The sequence below is a fragment of the Nyctereutes procyonoides genome, unplaced genomic scaffold (assembly GCF_905146905.1).
Source record: "Nyctereutes procyonoides isolate TBG_1078 unplaced genomic scaffold, NYPRO_anot_genome, whole genome shotgun sequence".
NCBI classification, from domain to species: Eukaryota; Metazoa; Chordata; class Mammalia; order Carnivora; family Canidae; genus Nyctereutes; species Nyctereutes procyonoides.
This window is the reverse complement of record NW_026575043.1, coordinates 61,266,846-61,282,844: the sequence shown is the minus strand read 5'-3', so window position 1 is coordinate 61,282,844 and position 15,999 is coordinate 61,266,846. Positions and strand designations below refer to the sequence as shown.

Sequence of the window (15,999 nt, the reverse complement as noted above, 5' to 3'; positions counted from 1 at the left end):
GGTGGGCAGGACTCAGGTCCCCTGAGAGGGAAGAAGAGTCAAGGTGGGAATGTTTGGAGGCCCCTTGCATGTGGCAGGACATAAACTTGCACACAGGAGCCCCGGTATGTAGAGGATACTGCCTCTGTGTCCTCAACTCTGTTAGCAGAAGCCTAAGCAGAAATGCAAGAGATGGAGAAGGGTGCTGAAAACACTGGGTGCTGCCCACAGGTGTGCATGCAGGGCCAGGTGGGCCCTGTGAGACATGCAGCCATGAGGGTGTGAAGCCTGGACCCTGCTTAGAGTAGATTCCCCCCCTTGGTATCTGTCCTGGCAGAGAAATAACTGGCTGCAGTACTGGGGTGAATGGTGTCCCCCCAAAAGTCACGTCCACCCAGAGCCTGTGATTGTGGCCTTACTGGAAATAGGATCTTTGCAGGTGGAATCAAGATGTCACTCTGGAGTTAGGTGGGCCCTGAATCCAGTACAACTGGCATCCTTATGAGCAGCGAGCACCAGGGAGGCATCCAAAGAACCACTAGCACAGACCGGAGAGACATCTCTACAAGCCACGGGAGGCCGATGGTGACCGGGAGGCCGATGGTGACAGGCAGCACCAAAGGCAGGAGGGGCTTTCCTCCAGAGTGTGTGTGTGTGGGGGAATTTCTGTAGTTCCAGACCCCCCACTGTGTGGGACTTTGCCCTGAGCACAACAGCTTCCTGGGGCCGCCCTGATGCTGGTCCACCACCTGGGTGGATCAACACACTGGAGACGAATCCCCTGATGGTTCTGCAGCCTAGAAATCTCTCAGAGCCAGCTAGTTGGTGCCTCTATGGCCATGTTCACAGGTTTTAGGTGTTTGCATGTGCCACAGTGGCTTGCCGGCAACCCAGATTCCAGAAGGTCGAAGCCACTGTGTGAGGCTCTGACATGTCACAGGAGAAGTTCCTAATCCATCAAAGTACCTTGCACACACACCCGGTGAAATGCTACCATCACTCCCTCTAGGTCCACTGGTGCTAATAGCCAGCAAAATTAAAGATATCGTGACAGATCCAGACATGAATTTTTATGCTTTATATTATCACATACATTCACGTGGTACAGATGTGGACATGAACAAACTAGCTTATGTGAGAAACTGAATTAGGAAGAACATGGGTTCTCCCATGCATCCCATACTGTCAGGCCCCCCAGATGCCGAGCACGGCGCACCAGCCAGAAAACACGCACAGTCATGTCAACTTCTCATTTTTGGTCGAGGACTCTTGATTTTTTTTTTTACATCCTGAGCACAAAAGTGGTATGTTCCCAAAGTCAAGAAAATTACAACAGGCCATTTATATCAATTGATAGTTAAACATTTACTCTGCTTATTAAGGCAGATTAAGCAGCACTTTATTACCCTCACTGCTCCAACTAGAATCCTGTCTCTGCCAGGCAGAATGCTCATCCGTATGGCTGCTCTTCGTGTTCTCACCGCAATTTAAAATCCATCAGGGAAGTGGGAAAGAGGAGCTCTGGGGCTGTCACCAGGGGACATCTTTGAAGCAGAAATGTGCTGAGATGGTAAAGGCTTTGCTGCCCTCACTGCCCTTCTTGGGGCGGGGCTTGGCCTCCACCTGGAACCTGCTGTGAGAGGAAGAGTGTCACTGCCCCCGCGACCCCCCCACTCCCACTGCCTGACATTTTAAATGAACAGGTGCACATGGGACAGCTGGCCTGTGGCTTGCACACAGCAGTGAGGGTTAGAAATGGTGGCACATGGCCCTTAAGGTGGCCTCTTGGAGATAGTTTTCTTGGGTGCCAGCAATAGATGAGTTTTTTCTCCATTCTGTTAACTCTGGGCTAAAATTCAGGTCGACATTGTCATAGGCTAAATAATATCCACCCACCATCCTGAAAGATATCTGCCTTCTAATCCCTGGAACCTGTGAATATGTTTCCTTTACGTGGCAAAGGGGACTTTGCAGATGTGATCAAGTTCAGGATTTTGAGATGTAGGAATTATTCTGGATTGTCTGGGGAGATTTGGAATCACAGGGTCCTTATAAGTGAAGAAGGGAACCAGGAGATTCAGAATCAGATGAGGACAGAAGTAGAGGGCAGAGTCATGCCTCTGGTGGTTTGGAAGATGGAGGGAGGGGCCACAAGCTCCTTGCTCTGCAATACTCAACCTCACTGTCCTCACCCTAATCCTGGCCCTGCTGTTCAGGTCTACCCACTTTCTCAGTCCACAGGGTATAACATGTGCAGCACTCCCCAGAAGCCCAGCAAAATCTTTTGACTGCTTTGACTAATTGCAAATGGGTGATTTATCTAAAGAAACCTCAGTTCACCAGAATTTACAGTCTCACTGCTACATGAGTCATTTGTCGATCCTGGAGCTGGAAAGGATGGACATCCTTCAGGCGTGATCACAGGAGCCTCCAAGTAGATTTATGCTTGCCATTTTAAATTTTAAACTCAAACGAAGCTAGTTAGACCCAGAGGACTACTTGCTTACTGCTCTTTAGGGCTCAGATATTTCAAAGACATAAACCAAACTGTGGAGTTCAGCAGTTTGCTAACATCCCAGACACCACATTAAGTGCAGATTTTCATTCACAGTGAGTCGTGGTGCTTTTGTAAACAAGAAAGTCAGAGGAGACTTGGACCATTAGTGTGGATCAAATGTCACATTCCTCTGTCACTCCTATCATTCATCCATTCCACAAATACCTCTGAGCTACTTGGATCTATTTTAAATTCGGGGGGTGCAGCTAGGAATAGAACAAAGTCCCAGCTCTTCTGGAGCTCATGTTATATTGAAGGAGACAAACAGTAAACATGTAGGCGAACAATAACATGTCTGAAAGTGTAAGGTCTGTGGTGAAAACAATATAAGATGATAGTGTAGCATGATCCCCTCTGGTGAGGCAGTTAATGCAGAGCAAGACTTGGAGAAGCCGGGCAGCCCCAGTGGCGCAGCGGTTTAGCGCTGCCTGCAGCCCAGGGCGCGATCCTGGGGACCCAGGATTGAGTCCCATGTCAGGCATGCATGGAGCCTGCTTCTCCCTCTGCCTGTGTCTCTGCCTCTGTGTGTGTGTGTCTCTATGAATAAATAAATAAATAAATAAGTAATCTTAAAAAAAAAAAAAAAAGACTTGGAGAAGGCCACTTGCCTGTAGACCCCTGCCCCTTGTCAACTAAGCCCATTAGGATCTGCCAGTTCTTGTTTGTCCTGCCATCTAGTGGCTAAAAGTGGAACCGCAGGTGATTTTCAAAGCCTAATGAATTTTTTTAGAAATAAATCCTGGAGAGATGATGCATATCACAATGATTATAGCCAACCATGATGTATTACAAACTTTGAAGTTGGTAAGAGATCAGATGTTAGTTGTTCCCACACAAAAAGGAACTGGCAATTCTGTAAGGCGAGAGAGGTGTTAGCTAACACGACAGCGGTGATCGTACTGCAGTATGTACATGTATCAAATCAACACATTGTACACCTCAAACTTATGAAGTTGCATGGCAATTGTATTTCAGTTTTAAAAAAACTAAAGAAATTTGCATCAGGACAAAAAATAGAATCCACCAAAATGTTTATATGTCATATGGTCATTTGAGTGATTTTTCTGAAACTTCTTAGGTTCAAAGTCAACAAAATTATTGAGAACCACTTAAAATGTATTAGGGCTGATATAAGTTGCATTTGTCTTTAGCTTCATTACACTTCTTGCGTACAGGGTCTTGTAACAAGGTCCGATGAGATCGAGCACAAGTATATAGTTGTGTTTTGTGGGGTCTTGTTTTTCTTTTTTTTCTTTTTACTTTAGCATAAGAGGATTTGGCAGGTTGTGGATTTTCTTTTGTAACACATCAAGGATCATGTGCTGGTTCTTGCTTAACAGTCTAAGCCTGAGTTTGAGAGCAGAACCTCGTCTGTGAGCCCGTGTCTGTCTGGAAGAGAGCCTGCAGTGGGGGCTCAGAGCAGCAGTGGGGGACGGGGAGTGAGAAGAGGGAAGGAGCAGATGAGAGACAAGTTACTAAGTTGGTTGCTGCCACCACAGGTACCTGGCCCTGGATTCTGTGGGTCCTTTGGAAAAATCTAAAATGTATCCCAGAAGTGTCTGCCTGGCCAAAGGGGGACAGTTCATCCATCAGTCCCATCCCCCACTGCCAAATGTGGCATTCACTCCCAGTCTGCTGGTAGGTCACCCAAGGATGAGGGCTGAGCAGGTCCTCAGGCATCCCACCCTGGGGAGTCAAAAAACACCCAAGGCAGGAGCCAGAGGCTTCCCCTTTTCCAAAAAAGGCTTTGAAGGAGGGGAGAAGTGTCCAGTCCTGAGGACTGAGCCAGTAACCAGCCTGGGGAGTGTGCAGAAAAACCTCTCCGGGGCAGGGGAGGCTCACACACAGAAGCAAAGACCGTCCACTTGCAGGCAGTGGAGTAGACGTAGACAGACCCCTCTTATCTATGCCTTCACTTCTCCCGAGAGAGAAAATACTAGGCCTCCTCCCCTCCGTCAACCATGGAAACACTTCTAAGGGCAGAGATTCTTGACGGACATGGTTTGCCCCTGCGGGTTCTGGGAACAGGTGTGGTCAGATCCGCTTGCTGGCCTCAAGGAGAAAGTCATCTTTGAGGGTTGGACTGGGTCAAGATCCTGAGCCTACGTAAGGCTAATAAGCTTGAGTATTTTTAAAAATTCACCCAATATATCAGCTTTCTGGTGCTGTTGCACCAAATTACTACAAACTTTGTGGCTTAAAACAAATGAAGTTCATTCTCTCACTATTCAGAAGACCAGAGATCTGGCGTCAAAGTGTGGACAAGGGCCATGTTCCTTCTGAACACTGTAGGGGAGGATGCTTCCTGCCTCTTCCAGTTCCTGGGGGCTCTAGTGTACACAGTGTGTGGCTGAATCATTCCCATGTCTGCCTCTGTCTTCCTGTGGCCTCTCCTGTGTGTCTGTGTTTTTGATCTCTGATAAGGACTCTTGCATTGGGGTTAGGGCCCAGCCCAACCCAGTGTGAGCTCATCTCTGTCCTTCCCTTAATTATATCTGCAAAGATCCTGTTTCCAAATAAGGTCACATTCTGAGGATCTAGGAGATTGTGAATTTGGGGGAACACCTGTCAAACCACTACAGCCACCAGTGGAAAATCCGGAGATTTTACGTGTGTGTTTGTTTTTGTTTTTGTTTTTTTAAATCTAAGCCTCTGAAGACATGAGAAAATAGGTCAAGATGGGATTCCAGTCCCTGGGGCCTAAGTGGGAGCTGCCTCTTTTGGAAGGGTGTCTTTCTGATTTTCACAGCTCCTGCCTCACTGAGGAGGCACACATGCAGCTTCCACCAGGCTACGCAATGTATTTATGTCACCTGCCTGGGCCAGGCAAGGTCTGAGCTTCTGGCCCTTGATGTGAGAGGTGCTGGTCCGTTATGGTCATTCAAAGCAAAAGCACTGTGAGTTGTCAGCACTAAGCAAGATCCTTTTATTAAATTGCCAAGCACGGTGCTGCACGCCACTCAGGGGCTCCGCCCAGGGGGTGGTCTGCTGTCTTTTGGGTGTATCTCTGTGAATCTTTGAGCGCACTCCTATGCTGGGGACTGGCTTGGTGTTGGCCTCTGAACTGTGGGCCGTGTCCTGTGGAAATGGTGACAAAGCCCAGAGCTAAAGCTTGCAAACCACGACAGTGGGGTCTCCAGGGGTATAAGCCTGGGGATCTGGGACACTGGTTGTGTGCCTGGGTCAGTGGAGGACAGCGGGACCCCAGTCCTGAAAATAAAGAGGTGGTCCTGGAAGGGGAACCCGGAGCCCAGCTGTGGCCCGTGGTGCTTCCAGGTCTCACATTCGTTCAGGTACCACAGTGCGTTTGCCGCTCCACATGTGGCTTCCTAGGGCTGTTCTGACAAAGTGTCATACACTGGGGGCTTGAAACAACAGAAATTCGTTGTCTCAGGGCTCCAGAGTCCAGCAGTGTAAGATAAAGTGCGGGCAGGACTGCGCCCTCTGAAGCCCCTGGGAGAGGACCCTTCCTCGCCTCTTCCTGAGGCCGCCACAACCCTGTGTTCAGTCTCTGCCCCGTTGCTGTGCGGCCGTCTTCCTCTGCATCTCTGCATCTTCTTTCCTGTCCCTGAGGACCCCAGCTATTGGACTCAGGGCCCACCCTGACCTAGCACTTGATTCCACCTGCAAAGAACCTGTTTCCAAATAAGTTCACACTCACACATCCTGGGTTTGGCCCTGGGTCTTTGGACACATTGTTTTGGTGGACACGATTCATCCCACAATGCCCAGTATTATTAATATTTTTCTTTAAACCATGTGTGTTGTCCCACCTCCATGAGAGCAAGCACAGAGTGCTGGTAGGGAACAGATCCAAGAGCAGATTCCCCAGGACGAGTCCCAGCCCCTCTACTTTCTAGCTGAGGAAGGAGGCTCCAGGTGCTTGTGGCCTTTGCTGAGCCTGAGAATAATCGTACCTGCCTTGTGAGGTGGTCAGGGGAATGAAACAAGGGGATGTGTGCATAGGACCCCGACCGGTGCCTGGCACACAGGAGAGGGGTGCCGAGGGTGTCCTTACATGATTTATTATAAAAGAAAATCGTATCACACTCTTAAATGGAAAACCACAACCACACACTAACCGTGAAAGACAATTGTCAAATTAAATGTCATAGAAACAGCTACACATGGTCCCCCACCAATGGCTGGCCCCTTAAAAAATGGAAGTTAGCGAGAGTTGGAGCCGTGTTAACGCCATGCTAGCACCTGGCTCGGGCTTTCTCCTGGGCCTCCGGGGAGATCGCAAAGGGAGTGATTCTCTCATGTGGAGTCTCTGGGTCAGTGCAATCTCACGCCGTCATGTGTAGCCTCAGACCATGGCCCAGAGCAGTGGACTCAGGCTTCCCTTGGCTTCCAGTGATGGGGTGTGGCGGAGAGCGGGGCGCTGTGTGTGCGGCTCGTTCCACAGGGTGTGAGCATGCCTGGTGCCAGCCGAGCCAGGCCAGCAGGTCCACATACCAGGCCGTCTCCCGGAGATCAGCCCTCCGTCAGCTGCTGCAGGAGGAAGCAGTCCACACTCACCCCAGAGTGGCGGCTGTGTTTGGTCCCCAGTCCCCAGCAGCTCTGTCAGCTGTTGGAGTCTGTAAAACAAAGCCCCCCTTTGTCTTCAGATTCTGCATTGAGAGGGGGACCTGCCAACGGCAAAGCTTAGTGGCTGTCTCCTCATACGCCCCCCCACATGAATGTGTATCTCAGTGTACACACCAAAATGCAGACACGCATGCACACGTACTCAGGCACGTGCACACACACACACACGTGCATGCATGTACACACACAGGCACACGAGGGTCCTTGGTCCTCTTGCTCCTGCCAGCCTCTCCACATGCCAACCTGGAGCCGGGGCAGGAGAAATGAAGCTCACTTTTTAATCCGAGGGATTGGAGGGATTAATAGAAGAGAGGGGCGGAGCTTGCCCATTTCACCAATAATTCTCCCTCTCTGAGCTTCTGAGCATTGCATGCACTACATGCGTGCCCCCTACATGGATGCCCCCTCCTTTTTAATTAAATGATACAGGGGCACCTGGGTGGCTCAGTGGTTGAGCATCTGCCTTTGGCTCAGGTCATGATCCCGGCGTCCTGGGATCCAGCCCCACATCAGGTTCCCTGTGGGGAGCCTGCTTCTCCCTCTGCCTATGATGTCTCTGCCTCTCTCAGTGTGTCTCTCATGAATAGAAAAATAAAATCTTAAAAAAAAAAAAAAACTTGTTAAATGATACAAAATTCCCTGTTTAAAAAGTAATGCACAAAGCCTGACTGTCATATAAAGGAGAATAAGACAAGCCCCCATGCACCACCATCCAGGGAAGGAGGTACTTCAGAGCCTGCTTTGTGTCCTCCTTTGCCCCGTCTTCTCTTGGGAAGTTTGTATTTTTCTCTCTTTCTTGTCTTCATTATTTTACTACACATGCACGTGTCCCAAACATGATTCTTTAGCTTTGTACACAGCGGAGTGTTGCACGGATGGATTCACGCCGTAGGCATTCTTGGATGACTGGCTGCAGTGTTTTGGACATGGGAGCCGCTCTGCCGATGCACCCAGCTGCCACCCACTCATCTTCACTCCCACTTGGTTTTCTGTTACGTGGCTGCAGCACAATCGCTTTATCTGGTTTCCGGCTGGTCGCATCGCATTTGGGTCGGCCCAGATTTTTGCCAACAGAGCTGCGTATGGAGAGGCTGGGACACATCTGCCACACATGCCTCCCCAGAATGGAATTGGTGGGCTTTCCTTCCTGTTTATCTGCTCAACACCTGCCCTACTTCTAGGACTCCATCCACAGTTGTCTGTTCTGACAGATGTTCAGATCAGGTGCTCCCCCTTACAGCCCCTTGCTCCACTATGAGTTAATAGCAAGGACATTGGGGGCCTTAATCCCCCCAGAGTGACGTGCATGATAGCATGAGCCTGAGCTCTGGAGCCACCCCACAGAGGTTCAGGGCCAGGCTGCCACTGGGGAACCTGAGCCCTGAACAAGTGATTAGGCTCAGCTTGGCTCCTCCTGGCTCTGCCCTAGAATCAGAAAAGGGCCTGCAGTTCCCCGGCAGGGTTGGGGGGTGCCTCCTGGAGTCAGGCAGGCAGGGGCACAGAGGTCAAACCCCGAGAGTCCATGGAATGCCTCGGCCTGGGTCTGGGCTCCATCCGGTTGCCCAAAGCCAGCTTGTGGCCGAGCCCAGCGCTCGGTGGAGGAAACACATTCCATTCGAAGGGGCACGTTAGCAAGGGGAGGAGGGTAAGAGATGAGAACACAGGAGTCCCCACCACCTCATCTTGCCTCCCAGGGAGGCAGGTCAGCCCCCTGGAACTGTCGGTTATTCAAGGAGGCCACGTAGGCAGCTTGGCAGCCGCAGACAATGTGAGAGAGGGAGGACCCCCGGGAGGTGGAGGTGTGGCTGCATCACCAGTACCTGGAATATTCCTCAGAGCCAGGCAGGGGTACGGGCATCGGGCGGCTGTGAGCAGGGCAGTGATATGATGCATACGATCCAGGGTCTTAAAAAATCGCTCTGTTTGCCGGGTAAAACGTGGCGTCAGGGAAGCACGAGGCACTGCAGAGGAGGGGAGCGTTTGGGCCTTGGTACCTCCAGGCTACCTCTCTGCGCTGCCTGCACTCTCAGTGGTGAGCACTCTGCATTTGGCCTTAAAGGACGAGACCATTTCAATCAGAGAATGTTTGATGGGGAAAGAGAGTGCATCACTGGTTGCAGCAACACCACCAGCAAAAAGCTCAGAAACCGGAAAGAATAGAAGAAATCTCACAGGAGCCAGTGAAGTGTACCCACCAGGAGGGACGCCTCTCCCCATCCCTCCTGGTTTCGAAAAGGAAATGTCCATCCCTTTGCTCAAGAAGGGTGACCGAGCATTTATCACCTAAGCCAAGACATCCTTCAGAGTCAGAGTTTTAGAAATAGTTAATGCTCCACTCCATAATATCTTTATGGACTCACAGATTGGTTTGATGATGTCAGTGGATCTGTGAGATGTATCTAGCAACTATTGTCAGAACTATAGTATTTTCTGAAACATAATCTGTGTACATTACAGGAAAAAATGTTAAATTATTCATATTAAAAATGGTTTGTTATTCCATTCTATATAAATATTTTATATTCATTTAAAACTAACGTAAGCAGGCTAATTATTCTTGGTGGATGTATTAGGGTTCTCCAGAGAAACAGAACCAATAGTACACATGTGTGTATAATACATATAGTATTTATATACGGAAACAAAACCTATATAAGTCAAGTACATATGCATATGTGTAGGTATATAAGAAATACATGTAAAGAAATGTGAGGAATTGTCCATGTGATTATGGACCTGTGATCTTGTCACCTGCAAGCTGAAGGCTCAAGAAGGCCAGTGGTGCATCTAATAGGTCCCATTCTGAGGGTTGGAGGGGCTAGGAGTCCTGATGGTTGGAAGGGACAGGGGTCCTGAGGGTCAGGGGGGACAGGGGTCCTGAGGGTCGGAGGGGACATGGGTTCTGAGGGTAGGAGGGGCAGGAGTCGTGAGGGTTAGGGGGGACAGGGGTCCTTAGGGTCAGAGGGGACAGGGGTTCTGAGGGTCGGAGGGGACAGGAGTCCTGAGGGTCAGGGGGGACAGGTGTGTCCTGAGGGTCGGAGGGGACAGGGGTTCTGAGGGTAGGAGGGGCAGGAGTCGTGAGGGTCAGGGGGGACAGGGGTCCTTAGGGTCAGAGGGGACAGGGGTTCTGAGGGTCAGAGGGGACAGGTGTCCTGAGGGTCGGAAGGGACAGGAGTCCTGAGGATCAGGGGGGACAGGGGTCCTGAGGGTTGGAGGGGCAGGAGTCGTGAGGGTCAGGGGGGACAGGGGTCTTTAGGGTCAGAGGGGACAGGGGTTCTGAGGGTCAGGGGGGACAGGTGTCCTGAGGGTCGGAAGGGACAGGAGTCCTGAGGATCGGGGGGACAGGGGTCCTGAGGGTCAGAAGGGACAGGAGTCCTGAGGGTCAGGGGGGACAGGGGTCCTGAGGGTCGAAGGGGTCAGGGGTCCTGAGAGGTGGAGGGGACAGGGGTCCTGGGGGTCAGGGGCTCCAGCTCAGCAGTCAGGCCGAGAGAGACGGAGGAAACTCTTCCTTCCTCTACCTGTTGGGTTTCCTCAGAGCCCCCAGTGGATTGGGAGGGGCCCGCCCACGTTGGGCAGGGGCGTCTGCTTTACTCATCTACCAATTGAGAGGTCAGTTTCTTCCAGAAACACCCACTCTTGCAGACACACCTGGAAACAGTGTTTAAGCTCCTGTCTGGGAAGTCAGGTTGACCATGAGATTAACCATCATGTTGCAGATTCCTATCATTTTATTAGTTTCTCTGTCACATCTGTCTCTAATACTCTGCCAGTTATTTTTTGAACGAATACATTTTTTTGTCAGTGAAATATATCTAATATAAATTTAGAACCAGTGCAGCCACATAAAACACATTTTTGTTAGGTATTAAAATATTAAAATCAATAGAATATTTGGCCCAAATATTTTCACAGACAGTGTCCTTTTGGCCTCCTTCCAGAAGACCTTTCTTTGACAAATATTCTTACCACACAAAACCTGTCAAACAACTGACCTCTACTTAAAGTTTCCTTTTAGTGTTTTACCACATTTGGATCCTACAGAATTACAGCCTTTCTCAATTTTGCTCCATTCTGACGCAGAATATAGATTTACCTAATTAAATAGACAAACTCTATCCAAACATTCTCCCGGGCCAGGATGTCTCCCACCACAAACCTGTGATTTCAGAATTCAAGCTCGCCTTTCTGCACCCTCACTGCTGAGATTTTTCTGCTCCTCCCTTACTTTTGTGGGGCTACACCTCAACGTCTTCTTGCTCTCCAGCGTTCACCCCCTCAACAACTGTAATTTGCTATAAGCTCTAAAAGCTGAGGTTTGTGACACTCACTGTTTGAATACTCTGACCAGAGAGCTCTGTCTGGTTTTGGACAGAATGCAAACTGAATCTCAAGTTTTTAGCAAATCGTTCAACAGCATTGCAGGACGCTTGGGTGAATTTGCAAAACAGCTCTCCAAAGACTCAGACACTCTAAACCCGGATCGAATAGTGGCCCCAAACGAAAAGTGTGCTCTGCATTGGTGAATTTTTCACGTGCAGGTCACCTTCGTGGAAACATGTTGAGGTCTACTTACTCTGAATGTATAGAAATAGACCTAAATTTTTATATCTAGAGCTTTATATTAGTTCTAGTGCTGCATAATAAATTACCCCCAAACTCAGTAGTTCAAAACAACAACCCTTTCTTACATCGTGGTTTCCGTGGGTCAGGAATCTAGGCAGAGCTTTGCTGGGTCCTTCCACAAGGTTGCAACTGAGGTGTTGGCCGGGATTGCCATCATGTCAAGGTCTGATGGGGGCGGGGAGGAGGATACTCTCCTAAGCCCACTCCTGTGGCTCTTGGCAGCCTCAGATTCTCACCGGCTGTTGCCTGGAGCCTTGGGTTGCTTGCCACATGGCTTTTCCGTCGGGTGCTTACAACATGGCAGCTTGCTTTTCCCACTGAGAGAGTGGAAAGAGATGGAGCAAAGCAGAAAGCAAAATTCTCGCAAGAGGCTCAGAGGCGATACCCCTTCACTTTGGCTATGTTCTGTTAGTTGGAAGTCAATGCCGCCATCCAGCCATCTCTCCAGGGTAGAGATCCTCCAAAGGCATGAGGACGAGGTGGTGAGGACCACCAGGGTCCACCCTAAAAGACTACATGCCTCGGAATTCACTGGTCTGGGAGGGCAGTTGCCCTGCCTGCAATCAAAACAAGGAACTTGGGCTCCATAAAGCTTCCTGAGTTTGTACACTATTGCTTTTCTCTCATGATTTTGTGCCAGCCCAAAGTTTGTGTTCTTGTTATTACTGGGAAAACAACTCTTATCTCCAGTGTGGGTATCGGTGAATTTACAAGAACATTCACAGTCGTATCAGACATCCATCTTCTGCCAAATGAACTTCCAAAATCTTGGCTTTGATTTCAATAATCGGATGAAAAACAATTGAGCCCTTATTGTGATAACCGATGTTTATTGGGAGCATTCAATATAAAATAGGCGTCATTTATCTCTTATTGCAGAGATCGTCGTCTGCTAGTAGAGCAAGCACCTCGCACCCCAGTATTTGAACACATGCAAGAATGTGAGGAATCAAAAATAAGCAAATTGATTTAGAAGCAAATTCATGGTTTGATCTAACAGAAAAGCCATACCTCATAGGAAAACGTCAATCAATGGCCTTACTTCAGCTGTATGTGGGAAACCCTCACCTTGGGAAGAGAGCGTTCCAATAACTGCTCATTGTTCGAACTCTTTATGTCGGGAAATGTTAAATATACCCATATTTCAAATCAAAACGCCATGTATTTCAAACCCAGCTGCAAGAATTATTATCTTGGTTACTCTTGTGTCCTTATACCTTATCCACTTCCTTCCTACCTGTGTTATTTTGTAGCAAACCTTAGACACTATATTATGTTATTCCTGCATATTTATTATGTTCCTCTAAAAGATCAGACCTGTAAAAACAAACAAACAAACAAACACATAACCATTTTCACACCTAAAACCATCAACAGTAGCTCCATAGTATCATCAAGGGCCCAGGAGATATTCAGATTTTTAGTTGATCTGTAAATGTTTTATGTATTTATTCATTTTTACAGTTTGTTTGAATCAAGGTGCGGGACTCCTGGATGGTTCAGCAGTTGAGCGTTTTGCCTTTGGCTCCAGGGTGATCCCCAAGTTCCGGGATCGAGTTCCACATCGGGCTTCCTGCATAGAGCCTGCCTCTCCCTCTGTCTACGTCTCTGCCTCTCTCTCTGTATGTCTATCATGAATAAATAAATAAAATTAAAAAAAAATCAAGGTGCAAGTACAGTTTGCACTGCCACTTGGTGCCGTGCCAACTCTCACGGAATCTCTAGATCCTGCCTCTAGGGCTCCTTCACTTCGGGTCCCACACTACCTGGATTCACCCAAATTTCACTAATTGAGGCTTCCATGGCATTTTATGAGGATGAGAACGCTGATTCTTTCTGTCCTTCAGCTGTCTTTCCACTGGCATCTTCCCCCGAGGGTTGACAAAGTGGCTACTGGCTCTCCACAACCTCTCAGTTCCGTGTTTGAGAGTAAGAGGGATTGTCTTTGTTTTGGAGGTTCTCCTGCGAGAGTTCTGAGGCTCACGGGGATGTGGTGCACTCAGATCACATGCTTACCCTTGAGCGAAGCAGATTGGCCACAGCCATGCTACGTGCCGATTGGCTTACGTGGGGATGCCATTACCTGCTCTGTGAAGCACTGGGCTGAGCCAGAGAGGTGGGTTCACACACAAAACAGTGCCTTTTCCTGCAAAACGGGGACAGAAATCACGGAAAACATAATATCGGCACAAACGTCCATCGTCTTTGGCATCCTTCCACCGTCTGCCTTTGGGAATAGATCTTTGCCTTCACCTTCTCTTAGATTATAAAGACAGGACGTTGGGTGGGGACCATGACCACAGGGCCTGGGCCATCCTGGAGTGCTGACAGCTCGCCTCCCTGGGACCTGCAGAGGGAAGCCCACCTTCCCCCCCTCCCCTCACCCCAGCTCCCTGCCCAGAACAGGGAATGGATGCCTTGTGGCTGGGTTATTTTGGTTTCGTTCAGGTGTTGTCTAAATATTGACTCTCTCTGGGAGCAATAGACACTGACACAACCTTCAGAATTATTTTCAATCAGTTCAGATTAAAGAAGCTCTTGCAAAGGCGAGTGAACACTATACAGGATAAAGATGGAGAAAAGGGAGATGTGGTCTGACTGATGGGCCCCTTCGGCAGGTGGACTCCAGAGCCTAGAACAGTGAAGATGGCCAACCTTGCACGCACAGGAGGGCCAGTGAAGAGTGATGGCCCTGGGCCCAGCCCTCTCCATTCAGTGGCTTTCAGTGAGCTGGGAAGGAGGTGGAATCGTTGGCAGGAAAACCTGCAGCAGGCATAGCTTCTCTCAGAGGAGTAACAACATCAACGCCAGATCCCCAGGACACTGCCTTGTGCAGGACCTTTACAGACGACCGTGTATCCACACGTTATACCTCTGTGATGTGGTTACTATGACCCCCTGCTGTTGTTACGCAGTACTAGGAGGTGCACTAGGAGATGGGAATTACTGTCCCATGTTAACAGAAGAGAAATTTGGGTGCAGAGACATGTACGTATCCCTCATCCATTCCACAAATGTTTACCAGGCACTAGGGAATGCGCAGGAAAGGAGTTAGTCCTAAATCCCTGCTCTCACAGAGCTTAAAACCCAGTTGGTGGAGGACTCAGATGGACCGGAAACAAGTCACCAGCTCCAGCCAGATGAGGCCACAGGTGCATCATGTAACACAGGGATGCGATGGGGAGCAGGCTGGGGACCCCTCAGACTGGGGGGACTTCAGAGAAGAGGGACATGTGAGCTGGGCCGAGTAAGGAATAGTGCCCATGAAGCCTGCCTCCATTAGCCCTTCCAAGGAGCAGGTCCACCAGGCAAGGGGTGGGGTGGGGGAGAGAAGGATCCGATGTTGGGTCTCTCTGGAGGACAGAAGGATGGCATGTAGCTTAGCAGGGCAGGGAGGAGGTGTGTGGTGAGAGCAGAGAGGGAGCCGGTAGAGGGTTGTGTGTCCCCAATAGCCACAAGCGGGGAGACAAGCAATTGATCTGGCTTCTGTGTGTAGGACATGCTGTTCTAGTCACCCATTCTGGCTCCAGCCAACCAACCAGTGAGGTGGCTCTGGTGTTTCCCAATGGGACAGCAATCAACCTTTGAGCAGGTAACTTGTCACTTTGCTGAACTGTCCTGAGTCTTGTAGGGTACGTAGAAGCCCTGATGCTAGGGTCTCATCTCCGGCATGTTCAACTGATTGCAAGAGTGAGGGCTGAAACCCAGTTTCAACTGGGTCTGCGCTTCCCTCCTGTCTGTTTTAATCACCTCCCACTCAGCACACTGGCGAGGGAGGGATTCTCACCGTGGGACGTGGGGATGACTGAACACGTGACAGTTGATGTCGGAGTGGTGAGCCCAACAGCAGTTTGTTGGTTGTGTGTACTCGCAGCCAGGGAGGGAGGATGCCAGGTGCCAAGGAGCTGGGCCTGCAGGGCTGGGATGGGGTGCATGAACCAGCCAGGGCTGTGGAGTAACTGGGGGTGGGTACGCCTGGCTGGCTCCCTGGGAGGGTGCGATAGGCCTACTTGAATGGCACCCGCACAGACAAGAAGACAAGACAATCGAACCCCGCTGCTAGAGGGTGAGCAGGAGCCCCACCTGGTTCCCGTGCTGCAGACTTCATTTGGCCTGGGGACCTGATCTCTGGGAGCAGAGCTAGGGAGGAGCTTTCAGTGAAGACTTTTGAGGAGCTTCTGGTTTGCCCCAGATGCCCAGGTAACACAGTATTGGGACTTTGAGACCTGACATGAAACTATGCTGTCCAC

General features: G+C 49.7%; 1 protein-coding gene across 1 annotated transcript in view; it reads left to right on the top strand.

Annotated features, from left to right (window-relative positions):
- SLC15A4 (solute carrier family 15 member 4) overlaps positions 1 to 13,415 on the top strand; it is a 43,424-nt gene extending 30,009 nt beyond the window's left edge. The window contains exon 9 of the transcript XR_008664154.1: positions 13,214 to 13,415. The gene's annotated coding sequence lies outside the window, so the exon portion shown is untranslated. The remainder of the gene's footprint in view (positions 1 to 13,213) is intronic.
- The last annotated feature ends 2,584 nt before the right edge of the window (positions 13,416 to 15,999 follow it).